The sequence below is a fragment of the Triturus cristatus genome, chromosome 1_2, assembly GCF_964204655.1.
Source record: "Triturus cristatus chromosome 1_2, aTriCri1.1, whole genome shotgun sequence".
Lineage (NCBI taxonomy): Eukaryota > Metazoa > Chordata > Amphibia > Caudata > Salamandridae > Triturus > Triturus cristatus.
The window spans coordinates 40,579,172-40,592,491 of NC_140580.1; the positions used below are offsets into that span (position 1 = coordinate 40,579,172).

The 13,320-nt window shown below is 42.8% G+C and overlaps 1 protein-coding gene across 3 annotated transcripts in view; it reads left to right on the forward strand.

The window, feature by feature from the left end:
- The window catches only part of IPO9 (importin 9), a 595,516-nt gene that overhangs the window by 447,801 nt on the left and 134,395 nt on the right, over positions 1 to 13,320 (forward strand). The window lies entirely within an intron of this gene.

Genomic DNA, 13,320 nt, shown 5'->3' on the forward strand with positions numbered 1-13,320 from the left:
ATATTTCACTTTTTATGTATCTGACTTTTGCACCCTCTGTTTTTTAAGGTACAGAGCATCATGTCATGGTAGTCTCTTCCCTGTAGAATAAGTGCATGAGTTGAAGCTAAGCCTGAATCTTATATTCGAGTGAACAGTAAATAGTTTTATGGTTTTGCAAGATCAGGTGTTCACTTATTCCAGAGTACAAGAGCATGTTTTTGGATATACTATTCGCTCTACACCTGTGTGATATACTCCAGAGGCTTTTTACTTGTAATCGCATTCCCACGTGCACTCCTACAGCGTTACATTGTTGGTATACATCACCAACTGGCTTGATTGTCTGAGGCTCTGCACCTTGCTTCGAGCAGTGCCCAACCGTAACACAATTTTACATTTGTTTCCCTTAAATTCCAGTTTTGTTGGATTTTTTCTTTTTTGTCTCATGATCATTTAGGTTTAAATATTTGCAACATATGCAAATAGTTCTTTTGAAACGCTTACATACAAGCAGCTCTCTGTAGCATTTGGGTTCTCAGCTGGACAGCAAAAATGCAGATCTTGCCTCGTTATGGTCGCAAAGAACTCCTTTTCATTTGAAAGGAAATTGATGGCTCTGGCTGAGGTGAGTGGAGGAGTCTGCTGAGTGGACAGTGTCTGCAGTGTGGACCTGGACGTTCTTGAGGTCTCGGAGCAAATCCTCATGTTCCATAGTTAGACACAAATGTTTCTAAATAAGTTACTTCCTTCTTCAGAGTCTGGCTATTTGCCAGAGCTGGATCTGTAGTCATTTGGTAAATTCCCTCAATAAATGACAGTAGCATTTGGAACTGTCACAGTTCGAGTTCTTTAAAATTGAAAAACATTATTGCACCTCAATTGAAATGCCAGTTGACTTCCTCAACCCCATGTGCCTGCTCCACAGTGTGCATATGTAGTGGCAGCTCTGAAAAGCTGCATACAAATATGCCTCACATTCCCAGGTTTTGGGGAATTAGCAAGTACCTGGATTAAAGGTTCTTCTTTATTTCTTCCTCTGGCAATTCTTCTATGGCTGTCGCTGTGTAGAATTTGTGAGACCTATAGCAGTTTCTCTTTCATTTCCTTATACTGTTGAGTTTTGCATTGTGAAGGAAATCTCTTAAGTGGAAAGCTGCACTTTTGTATTGAGACATAATAGATGTCCCCATTGAATTTGTTTCTGACACCAGCCCACTATCCTCGCCACACACTGAATTTACAGCTGTCTGCTAAACAAGTCTAAAACTGTATCCAACTACTCATCTTGGACTACAGGAGGTGTTTTCCTCTTTCTCTTTGAGCAATGCCTGTCTAGAACACAGGAATTTGCTCCAAGATGCACATCCCTTTTTCATATTTTCCCATGAGAACTCATATTGTCATGCTTCTAAGATCCTAGAATATGCAAAGAACGTGTATTTTGTGGTTGAAAGCAGACTTTTTCTGTTGAGGATACTTCCTTTTGGCTTTGTCAGCCATTCGGTCTACACAAAGAGGTTTACTGCTCATCTGGTTTTGCCTGACCCCTTAAAACTGTCTCCAGGGTTTGGGACTCAGTGGGGGTACCGAAGGGGCTAACGACACAGCCATCTCCACTGACTTCCATCGTGGGGAACTTGGCTTTTACACCGGGGATGCAGCCACAGGAATTCAGGGCCTAGCAACAGGAGGGGTGCAGATCCATAGGACATCTTTGCGATGTGGATAGGCCCATCCCGTTTAGCTCCCTGAGGATGGAAGGGTTACTTCTGGAAACCGAGAGATTCCGATATGCCCAAGTCAGGTACTGGGTTCTAGGCAGTGGGACCAGAGAAGCAGCACAAAGGCATCTCACTACATACGAGAAATGGCCCCCTAGTAGGACCTCGGACAAGCGTTTAGTGTCGGACCTTTATAAAATGCTTCTAGGCCCTGGGCCTGGGAATAGTCCCCATCTCAACAGAGATGGGAGCGAGAGCTGGGCAGAGAACAAACCCTGAAAGAGTGGGGAAATATTTACTACAGAACCCGGCGTACAACACCCAACACAGCAAGCGCAGAAACGGCGGTGGAAATAGCCAAGTACTGGTACTTGACTCCAGCCCGCCTCCATCAAATTGATTCTTCAAATGGCTGTAAATGCTGGAGATGTCTCACAGGAAGTGGCACACTCACACATATGCTGTGGGATTGGACTAAGTTGGCACAATTCTGGGAGGAGGTACTTAGACATTGACACATGCTTCTACACACAGCTGCCTAGATTTCCCTCAAATACGTTGTTGGGGACTTCCAAATCCACTCACGTTTCCACTTCAATTCCCGACGAGGTACACATTACACTAGCACTCCGAGCGGCGCATGAAGCAATCCTAGCGTGCTGGGGCACTGATAGACTACCACACAGGTTAGAGTGGCTGCACAGGATCTGGGGCTTACTGGGTATGGCACGCCTGTCCTCAGCACTGAGCCCAGGGGATGATACATTTAGGGACATATGGGCACCTTTTTTTGCCCTTCTATCACAAGAATTCACTGAGATTACATGGCCCCGATACCTTAGAGTGTTGAGCTTGATGGGAACTCCCCAGTCCGGACTCACTCCCAGTGAAGCAACAGCAGCAGAAGATGCTTGAATCTTTCTTGAACCCAAAGCAAGCAGGCACCCAGGGTAGGGTTAGGGGGGGAGAGGGATGGGGGAGTTAGGGCGGGTGGGGGTTCTTTACTTTCCATAAATTCATTTGGTTATTTGAAATATTGCAATGCAAGGGGGGATGTTGACACCAAGTCAGGAATATATTTATATGACTTTAGGCAATTCAATAAAACAATTTAAACATATAAATGTCTCCAGAGAAAGGGTTTGCTAGCTTTTAAAAGACTTTTAGAGATGTTGCACAATTTTAGGTTTCTCCTGAATATTTCAGAGTCAAAACTTAAACCAAACGCAAAACATTCCAGTTTATTGAAGTTGTGATTGATACTTGAATGAATGAAAATGTGGATTTCTAAAGCGCACAGCTACTTCAGGGAGTATCCTGGCACTGACTGGAAAGTAACATACTTCTGATAGTGGTGGTGTCAAAAGCATAACATAAATGATTCATTTACATTTACTGAGCAAGATACTTCAAATAACTCATTTGCCAGCCATGGAGGACGTACAACAACTACATGTCGACAGAACAGGATCATCCTCCGGTTTTATGATCCAAGAGGGGGCAGATATTTTCTTGACAGAATGGAGAGCACATTTGGAAGAGCTAAGTGAAACTGGCCCATGATCACATAGAGTATCGCAACTCCACTTCAGTTTATTGGATCACAGAGCTCTCAAGTTGGTGCAATATGTATTTTTTACTCTAGTTTTAGGCATGCAGGTTTGGTGTTCAAAACAAAATCATTGGCATGCAGTAACACTGCCTTGCACTATATCAACTAGCGGATGGAGTAGGCTTACAGAGCCTTTATATTTAGGTGATTTGGATTTGTTAGCCTATCCATGTGCGGTCTTCATTCAGCCATCTCGTTTGGCAGGAGGAAGCTATTTTCAGGCAGACGCTCTCTGAAGATTTTAGGCATTTGTCACGTGTGGAACGTTCAACAAGAAATGGTCAGAGATCATTTCACGATGTGTGGTGCTTTTTGCCGATCTTCAGTGCACCAATTAGCTGATGTTTTTCTCTGCATACTCCAGAGACTACATCCTGTGATGATCTTGATGTTAAGGTCAGGGCATGCTTTTCCTTCTTTTTAAAATCTGCCTTTCGTTCTGGACAGATTCACATGAACGATTCTGGTGGCTCCAAACTGGTCGGAGGAGAGGGTGTGGTACAGATGTTTTCCTTATTGGAAAGGTGTAATAAGTCAAACTGCTAGTATTTCCCTGTCTCACAAAGGAGCAGCCCATCACAATCCAATTTTAGCCATATATTTATGGTTGTTGATGTTGTGGTGAGTACAAGGTAATGTCAAATAGATGCTGTAACTCATACACTCCCCTTAATCCATTAAAGGCATGTGGTGAATTATTTTTTTTATTTTAACAACTTGCACAAAAATGTTCTGCAGGTCTCAGAAGCACTGTCATTCCCTGGAAGCATGAGCTACCCTCTGTTTAGGTTTCGACTGCACAGCGCTTGCTCTGTGCTTGTGAAATCTGTTGTATTTAATATATTAAAAGGGGCCTACATCCCACCCTTACTTTTCATTGGTTCCTGTGCTTGCCATTTACTTTTCCTCCAATTTTATTGGTTTTAGCATACTATTTCCTGTTCCTCGGTTGTCTCCCTTATCAGTCCCGTGTCCCCAAGTACTAGTGTTCATCTGCTTTTGTATAACTTCTTTTAGGTTTAGACTGCACAGTGCTAGTGCTGTGCTTGTTTTGATTGGCCTCCACCGTCAGCATGCATTTGTCTGACACCTTTTACCTAATCTCCTCGTGTAAACACACATTTCAAGCGCTCACCAATGCGGCCCATCCTGTGCCTCGGCCCTCACAGCTTATACCATTAGGCGCACACCATGAAAGCACAGCTTTTGTTCCACTGTTTGTAGTTATTAATACAAACTCGGCAGCTCTTAGATTGTCTTCTCATTCAGTTTGGCCATTACGTCCGAGTAATCCATCCAAGCTCATTTTTCAGTTTATGGTTATCTACATAATTTTCTGAGCTGGGCCCCGCTGCTTAGCCCGCCTCCTCTTCCATAACTACAGTAGCTGTCATCACTGGACTTAACCACACGCTGCAAAGTTTACAGAAGCATATTTGAGCGCTGCCTACCTTTGGTGTGAGCTCTGGACAGACTGCAGCACCAGCACACGCTCTTGCGAAGATTTCTTCCCCTCGCAGTTGTTCTACTACAAAATCCAAATCGTTAAGTTGTTGCTTGTCTTTTTTTCTTACCTTTGCTCATTCACTCTTATGTGTCTGCAGTACCTCTCCCTCAGTCCAGCATTCTTTTCTTTTGCTCTCCCCGTACCCTACTACCGCTAGCTGGTGTTTCTCCCCCCCCCCCCCCCCCCCCGCCACGAGATGTAGTGTGTCCCCCAACCCTGTCTCTTGTTTTACCAAAACCCACCCTCTTCCAGCTTTCAGTTGTCTCCCCACCTCCTGTCCTCCTCCTGCTGTCAGTTGTCAACAGCCATTACTCTTGTGTTGCTTGCCCCCTTCCCAACCCTCTTGCACTTTGTATGTTTTTTGTCTTGTTTTTTTTACATATTCTGCTTGTCTTGCACAAACAGCTGCCATGGTGCCAATGAAGCTGCATTGCATTTTGCCCCAGTGCTGTGGCCCTGGAGCGGAAGGCATCTCTCAGCAGGCTGCCCACATGATAGCACGACGATGCTTGAATTGGTCACAGGTCAAGAAAAGCAAACGTGTGCGTTTCATAAGCCACATATGTCGGTGCCTTAGTACTGGGAGATTGTCGGATTTTTAAGTAAATGCTCTGTCGCTGCCCAGCCTTAGGCAGGAAAAGAAAATGTTTCCTTGCAACATCTTCCCAGGATTTTCCACCACTAATGGCAGTTCTCTGGGTAGATCCTTGCTCAACCCTGACTTAAGAACATGCTATTTCTGCTGACATCAACAAGATCCAGATGCACTGTGGGGAGGTGAGCACTGGGTTGTTGCTCCTTGGCGTAGCAGCTATGCTGTTGTATAGATACACAAATTCTATTTCTTCATGCTGGGAAGTGGTTATTTTTTAGCCCCTAATTTATATTTCATTCAAGCATCAAAACCATAAAACGAGTAAAGGTTTACAGTCTGTCCGCTCTGGGTGCCAGACTTTGAGACAGAGGGTGGAAGGTGGCAACAACAAAGTGGAGCTGTTGGGATGCCACCTCCATTATCTCCCCCCTTTCCCCCCCCCATAAATATCAGACCCACATTGTGCCCCCTCCAATACCCAGGCAATGGGAGGCGGCCTCCTTTTTGTTCTTTCTGTTGCTGCACTTATGAGAGCACCCTCACCAGTGTTTGGAGATGCTAGTTAAATACCTTTTGGAAGAATAAATGAACTTGAGATGTGTATACGTGTATATTGTTGTTGTTGGGTGTCTTTTATAATACACGACGACCAGGGCTCAGTATCACCATAAGAATGCTGCGACGAAGCCAGCTTAAATTAGCTGGATGCATCTGACCCTAATGCAGTACAATACACAAGTAAGTTTATTGCATCCGACTAGGAAGGAGATCGGCAGCCGTCTTTCAAAACGGTCAGTGTTCCAGAACCTGGATGCAGCCAAGCCCCAGAACACTTCCCCATAATTCTGTGAGGTCACGAAGTTAAAACATAACAGTAGGCTTCATTATCTAATAAAGCGCTGTTAAGCTAGCTCAGTGAGGTAGGTGTATCCAGCCATCTAGGTGATCTGGCGATCATCAGTGCAAACGCTCAGAGCTGTCTTGGCCTTAAGTTCTGGCCATTTAAATACAATCATTGACAAAGCCAATAGGCTTTACCCGTGAAACATCTATTGGCTTTGTCAATGCATTTTTATTTTACATATTGCCCAGCAGCATACACGAGCTGCTGTGCTACATTGCTTGATGTGTAAAAGAAAATAAACGCTATGATGCAGAATGTGTACAAGGTGACTTTGGGAGTTAAGCGTTGTTACTTTGTAAGGTGGTGATACAATTTCATCCCAACCAGTCCACCGGTGCCAGCATTATTTCTTTCTGCATCCATCCAAGAGAAACATGCAGAAATTTGGTTTGAAAATGGGTCTCTCTCAATTTATATTGAAGAGAATAGAAAGGTAGAGTCAGACCCCCTGCTTAATTGTCTTTAAGAAGGCAGTATGCTTATGAAATGTCAGGCCTCCTTGTAGCCTAGGACGGCACATGTCCTTATTTTATTTGTCAACCCAAGGAAGACTTTGATCTACCCAGCAGCATAAAGTCTCTCCAATAATCCAGTTGCCCACTTAAAGAACCGTAGGTCATAGGACAGCAAGACCTGGTCTCTGTATGGAACATAATTAATACTAAAACAAATTGTTTAAATTCTCCCCCACTCTGCCTGCAGTTTTTCAGTTCCTTTTCTCAGTTGAAAGTATCAGGAGCATTTTATGTTTTATTTACTGATTGTAGTTTTGATCCTGTCTCCCCGTCTGTTTGTCCAAACTTACAAAGCACCTTTTATACAGCACTCTCGGGGCTTTGGCTGTGCAGTCTTGCGAGTGCTACGGTTTTGGTCTACTTTAGTGTTAAACTTTTGCGTAGGCTTTAGTACACTGGTCTTACATGACTATTTCTTTTTGCTTGGTTTGACTTTCTGTATAACTGGTGTTACTAGTAAGATGACCCTTTGATTTAGTACAGCGACTTCAAGAGGATCTGTTGTTCAAATAGCCTCTTATTCATGAGTATCCTCATGGCCTTACATTGTTGAATTCCTAACTTTCCTGTTAGGTCTTTTTTTGGCTGCCAACCCAATGTACATAATAAACCTCACTGTGGTCTCAGTTTAGGTGTTAAATGTTTTTATATGTAAGTTTACAAGTCTTTACATCTTTCAATCTTTATTCGTGCCTTTAGTGGCTTTCATACATGCTCACTGCATCAGAGAGCTACTATTTTTCTGGAGAAGCCGATTCAGTGTTAAGGATCAGACCTACACTTAATTTCTTTGTGTGCTGTTTGCAGATTCTCACATAAAGCAATACTTCCAACCATTGTTTGCTATTCCTTCCTCTGAAGACGGGAACTTTTAACAGTTTTCCTGTTGGGGGAGCACCACTCTAAACTGTGCACATTTAGAACATACATCCCTAACTAATTCCAAGAATAAGCATCTCACTGCCTCAATTGCATATTATCTTGCACATGGACATATTCCCCCTTCTGATGGTAATAGGGGTTGCATTCTACTGATGCTTACTTGCCACACTCAGCACATGTTTTTTTATTCCATTCCCAAGTAATTTTGCCGTGCGTAGAGATCTCTTTGGGTATATTAAGAAATCGGTATTGGGCAACATATTCTTTACGGCCTCCTTCCTGTATGAAGCTTGCAAGCATTCTCCTGGTGTCTAGGTCCCGTCAGACAGAAACTGAAAAGGGTACAGCTGAGCTGCGTATTTGGTTAGGGCCTTAGCACTGAGCCGGGTCAAGCATGTGGTTGGGCTTTAATAACTTGTGAATTCCTATGGCATGTGCTCTGCTTCCTCCCAGCGCGGAGGAAGGTAGCCCCAGGATTAGGAAGGAATGTGGGCTAAAGTAGTTACTAGAGTGGTGTCAAACTTCATTCCGTGAGAACTAAAACCACACAAAATTCCACAGTATTTGTTTTAGATAAATTTACATTTAACGAATGTAAATTGAACTATTGTAAAAATCTGGCAATAGCTTAGCCGTTTGGAGGGCAGGACTACTTTAAACGTGATGACAATTTACTGTAGAATGTGTTGTACCAGTTTGGCTCATCACAGCTCCAATAGCCTGAATGAAAATTGCTGCAGTTTATTAGTCCACAGTTTGCCTTTTGGGTGGAGCTCGCAGAGAGAGAGAAAATTGGATGAACAATTCCTCAGACCCTACAACTCCCTTTTCAGCCCTGACACTAGGTCAGGGAAATCCTCTGACACCACATGAATGCTCTGAATATACAGGATTCATACTTCCACATTCCCACCCATGCATCAGAGTTCTTCCATTTGGCTTCAAATCAGCTTCCTGCATTTTGACCTACTACCTAGCCCATTGGCATTTTTTTTCAGGAAGAACAGTCATCAGGTTATTTCCCTACTTCGACAACTGGTTGATAAAAGCACCAACGGCATTTCAAGTGCACAGAAGCTTTTCTAATATTTCACAAACAAGGTCTCCTTGTGAATCATCAAAGATCATCATCTCCTCCATTGAAAAATATAATATTCCTGGCAACAACACATGACTGTCCAAGACAAAGACTTTTGATCCCAAGACCAGCAATAAAGGCTCTAGAAGCTGGCTCTCAAACAAACAAAAAAATTCATGTGTCTGTTTAATTAGCTTGTGGGCATCATGTCCTCGGCGATCAATGTGATCTCTCTTGCACGCCTGAAATGAGAGCCTTACAGGAACAGCTACAAAAACAATAGATTAAAAAGAAAAAAGAATTGTTCAAAGGCCTGGTGATCTTCACACAGGTATGATAGCTCTAACCTTGTGGGCTCATACCTCCCACCTGTCAGAGGACCTATCGTTCTAACCTCAAATACCTCACTTCGTAATGACTATGGATGCCTCCCTGGAGTGCTGGGGTGGTCATCTATAAAACCTGAAAATTAAAGTAAAGTGTTCTCTGCTCCAAAAGAGCCTACATATCAATCACCTAGAGCTAAAAGCCATCTAACTCAGTCTCCAGGCTTTTCCTCCAATGACTGCAGAGGCTTTGGTGTTAGTTCGTACGGACGATACCACCAGCTTTCAATGAAACCGCTACCACGAATGGAAGTTTGATTAGTCGGCGATAAATATGATCTCCTTGTTTTTGGGCAAACCGGCTCTAGATCTTTTTGCAGCAAACTAAACCCGCAAATGCCAATTATATGCAAGTTGACATCCACATCCAGGATCGTGGGGAAATGCCTTTCGACAGATGGTCCAGTATCTTTGTTTACCCTTTCCCCTGATATCTTTAATATCAAACGTTCTCAGGAAGGGGAAAGCAGAGCAGTGTCGTCTCATCCTGATAGCCCCCAGGTGGCCAACGCAGAATTGGTTCACTGAGCTTCTCCTGCTATTGGAATACAACCACATATACCTTTCAACAACCCGTAAACTTTTGACAATTAACTAAGGGCAGGTCCTTCATCCTGACCCGACTTCTCTCCTCTTATGCACACAGCTCCTAAATTCCATGAATTCAAAGATCTCAATGTTCCTCAGGATTGCAGGTGTATTCTTTCCAAGTCAAGGCGGAAGCCACGATAAAGAGAAGTAGACTGTAATGGAAATATTTCCCGAATCCATCATCACCAGCTGAGAGGTCTATTCATATGCAAGATATCAACTACTTACATCGTGCTCAACAACTCATAACTGACCAACTGTTGGACTCAAATGGACACACTTGTAAGGGTGCTCCAGTCACAATGGCCGCCATTGTTCGATGAATTTCAGCTAAAAGTCAGCTCTGCTACTGAAAGGTTGGCGAGCCCCTCGCAGTGAAAACCAGGGTGCACTCAACTAGGGCAGTTTCCACCTCAATTACTTTGTTTGCAGAAGTGCCTCTGGAGAAGACATGTCGTGCTGCGACTTGGAAGAGTGCATATAATTCATGGAATCGAGAGAGCGCAGTGATGCAGCGGTTGGACAGGTTTTACTACACCACTTATTTCGATAAGAGGGGCTTCTTTTGGTTCCATTTGTTTGCTTATGTATGTATGCAAATTTCGATGTATGAGATATACATATATATGTGTGTGTGTGTGTATATATATATATATATATATATATATATATATATATATATATATATATATATATATATATATATTTCACTTAAAAAACCATAGGTTTCACACATGTTATAGTTAGGTGGACATTTCACTCGTAAAAAACCAATGAAATTCCCCCGTTATAGTTAGGTCAGATAACTATAACTCGCGCGCCCGCAATCCAGTGCTCATGACGTCACATATTTCATCACTCATGACATGGTCAGTGGCATCACTCATGACATCATCCTTGTGATAGTGGCGGTCGCGCGAGTTATAGTTATCTGACCTAACTATAACGGGGGAATTTCATTGTTTTTTACGAGTGAAATGTCCACCTAACTATAACATGTGTGAAACCTATGGTTTTTTAAGTGAATTTGCAAGGTTTTTTAAATGCTAATTCCTAACTATAACGTGCTCGAAACCTATGGTTTTTTAAGTGAATTTGTATGGTTTTTTAAATGCTAATTTTTTTTACTTTTTTTTTTTAATAAAATGTTTTTTCACCATTCGGGGTCCTTTAGGGACCCCCTGACAAAGGCTAGGGGGTCAGGAACTCTCTACCCTGCCCCCTTTTCACGTTCGCCACCTCTTTTTCACTCTCGCACCCACAACAAACAAAATGGCAGCCGACACTTCCTGATTTCGACCGATTCGAACGTTGACTGACATGTAACCACCAATCAGAATTACGCTCGCGCACGTTAGGGTGCGCGCACGGTGCGCGGCTATAGATATGTATGTGCTTTTAAATGCAATTTTCTCAGGAACTACTGAACAGATTGACTCCATATATGCAAAAGGCACTTCCCTGACCTGAGGACTACCGCTGCCAAATTTCAAGTAATTCTGTTCAGCCGTTCGGGCTGTACCTTCGACTAAAGGTCCTATGGGAAAATCCATGGGGAAAACGCGTTTTGGGACCCCCCTTTTTTCTCGGCCCCCGCTTGACGAATCCCCCCGAGACTTTCAGGGTATGAGCGGAGCGCCCCATTAGTTTTTTAAATTTCGCGAGGATTCGTCAACCGGCGCCAAAGTTATTCAAAATAGAATTTTCAGATTTCCTATGGAAACACGGTCCTAACTATAACTATCTACTGGCGACCGCCAGTAGATAATATATAATTTATGAACTTGCATATGAATGGTATGTATGTATTATCTACCCACCATCCGCTATTTACACTAATACTATAAGATATTCAAATATAGTAACTACTCGCTATTCTGATTCAAGCATGTGAATGTGAAAGATCTAATTCTGGAGAAGAACATAAGTTACCTGTAACTGCTGTTCTCCAGTATTGGTATCTTTCATAGATTCACATTCAACACACCCTTCTTCCTGGAGAGGTTCCCCTTATGGGTTGGTATTATTTATTCCCACTTGAAAATCTGAGAGACTCAGCCTCAATTGGGAGTGTTCTAGAGGGTACTGTTGCCTGATTGGTTATAGTTCAAGTTTAGTCCTTCTTTAAAAAAAAAGGACATAGATGGGCTATTAAACAGACTTTTCAATTGCCATTATAGCGATACATACTGCTTTATTATGGTACAGTGAGACTTCTACTTCGACAGCAGGAAATGATTCGGGCATGTGAATCCATGAAAGGTACGAATAATGGAGAACTACAGTTACTGGTAAACAACTTATTTTCTTACTTGGTAATAGTATTCTTAACATTGTGTAACCCTGTTGTATTCTCAACAATAGTATCCTTAAGATTTTATAACCTTGTGTTTTTTTATTCATGTTTTTTTGTTTTATTTAAATCTTGTATTACATTCTGTTCTGTTCAGTTAGTGAGATGTCTGGTTGAAATGTACTCACCCTGCATTATGCATGCTCTCTATGTCCAGGAATCCAGTTACGTATGTGTATTCCAGGACATAGGGAGCGATGAGCAGGAGGAGATGGAGGTTGGTGGCTCGGCATTGATGCTGGGATGGGCTGTCCTAAAACATCACTGGTCCTCCCCCGTTTTGCCTCTGGCTTCACAATCCATGCCGATTCCCAGAGCTTCAATGCAGATGCAGACTCAATCAATGCTTGGGGAGGTGGTCATTTTGCTTTCCGGCTCAGAGCTGCTGTGATCTTGACCAAAGCTGCGCTTCCATAGAACCACAACCTGCTACACTTAATCTCTCACCACCATAAGGAAAATCCCATGAACACCCATAAGCCGCTCTGTAATGGGCCATCACTATGTGTATGTCTCAAAAGGGAAGGGACTCCAAATATTCTTCAAAACCCCCATTTCTAATAATCACAATGTGGATACTTTTACATGTTAGTGCGGCCTGCCCGGCCATAATAATATGTTTGACAATCCTGTATTCGGTTAAATTTTTTAAATGGTAACATAATTTAACTGCAATGTTTAAATATGTCTCATGTTCAAATAAGTCGAGACTTATTTAAACATTACCAATTTAATAGAATAATTGTGAAAAAATTTGAGAGGTGTCCGATGAATTTTATTTTTTAACTATAGGGACGAGGCATTAAAAGGTTTGAAGACCACTGCTATACATGATGGCCGTGATGTGGCAAAGTTCGCAATTCGTTGTGTCCTGGATACTACCAATACCATTGGGCGAGCCATTGGCACCAGCGTCACCATTCACTGCCACGCCTGGCTGCAATAAACCAGATTTTCACATGATGTCCAGTTGTCCCTCATGGATATGCCCTTTGGCGGGACTCGCCTGTTTGGAGACAAGTCAGATTTAGCTTTGGAGCAGTTCATAGAGAGCAGGGCCTAAGTATACTTCGTAGGCTTATCTATTCCGCCAGCTGCATCAGTCTACCGTTCCTTAGTGGTTTCGGGAGAGGTACTGCGTACCGACAGCCAATACAGCATCAGCAAGGTGCCTAACAGTTTTACAGCCAAGGA